The sequence below is a fragment of the Trachymyrmex septentrionalis genome, unplaced genomic scaffold (assembly GCF_001594115.1).
Source record: "Trachymyrmex septentrionalis isolate Tsep2-gDNA-1 unplaced genomic scaffold, Tsep1.0 scaffold8, whole genome shotgun sequence".
NCBI lineage: Eukaryota > Metazoa > Arthropoda > Insecta > Hymenoptera > Formicidae > Trachymyrmex > Trachymyrmex septentrionalis.
The window spans coordinates 759,575-760,892 of record NW_017305987.1 but is presented as its reverse complement, the minus strand read 5'-3'; positions in this window follow the sequence as shown (position 1 = coordinate 760,892).

Genomic DNA, 1,318 nt, shown 5'->3' with positions numbered 1-1,318 from the left:
ATATAGATGTTGTTCAATAAAATTATAAATATTCTAGTCAATTTGCTTACTTTTGTAATTTTCATCTTATTTCGAGATCAACTCCCAGATTCAAATCGGTTCGATTCGATTCGAAGTCGAAAAATCTTGATTCGCACATTTCTATTATACATATATTTATCTGTATTCCATCAAAATTAAAGCACTTATGATCCAAATCTTTCTTTGCGTACATAATACGATACATAATACTCGTATTATCGCACATATTCACTTATTATTATTTATTCATCAATCACTTTAAATAAATAATTTCTTGCAAAATATATTAACATTCACAGAAATTACACATATATAATCATATTACAGCCCAGAAATATATAAATATATATATATAAGTGTATAACACTTGTGAGATTTATATATAAAGATTACAGCTGTTTTAGGTATATTAAGTATAGAGATATATATAGCAAGAGTCATGAAAGCATTCGCTCTATAAAATATCTACTTTTAAAGCTTTTCGCTCTCGTGAAAAGGGATTTCATTTATATGATGAATATTAGCCCGATATTCTTACGACTTAGTTATGACTAGCATACACATTAACTTATGCTTTCTTATCATACAGATGCATCATAATTAATAATTCCTAAACACCGTTTCAGCCTCTGTGTATCTTTCTTGCTATATTACGAGTCATTTTCTTTACAATAGATAGAGATTACACTATAAATCTTATACCATCGTCATTATTTAAACAATAACTTTCATTGTCAGTAAAAAAAATAAAATTCTTAATAAAGACGCATTTGAAAAATTTGGAGTCATGACAGTCTCGTTTTGTTCTAATAGGTTGGCACACATGTATTAATTCCAAACAAATGTTTGGAAATAAATATCTTAATTCATTTTATCTAAATTTTTGAATAATTTTAAGATTGAAACTAATCGCTGAAGATTATTATTTATATATACTTTCATTCATAATCAATTATGTACTTTATGTACTAATAATCAATTATATATGTATATTGTTATGTATATATAATATAATTTCAGCCGATATTGTGCAAAGCAATTAATTATCAAAATCTTTCGAACATAATATAAAATATCTTGCATTATTATAATAATTAAAAATATTGTTACTTATTGTACTGTAAAAAATATGAAATTCTTAGGAGTGATATGTACCATATGATATCTCTCTAATAATAATAGTTGCATTTGTTGGTAAACAATTAATAATTTATCAAGATAAATAAAACGTCAGTCTAATATGCAACGTCATATTGCAAAAAAACAAAAAGCAATATTAATCACAGCACTTTCGTTT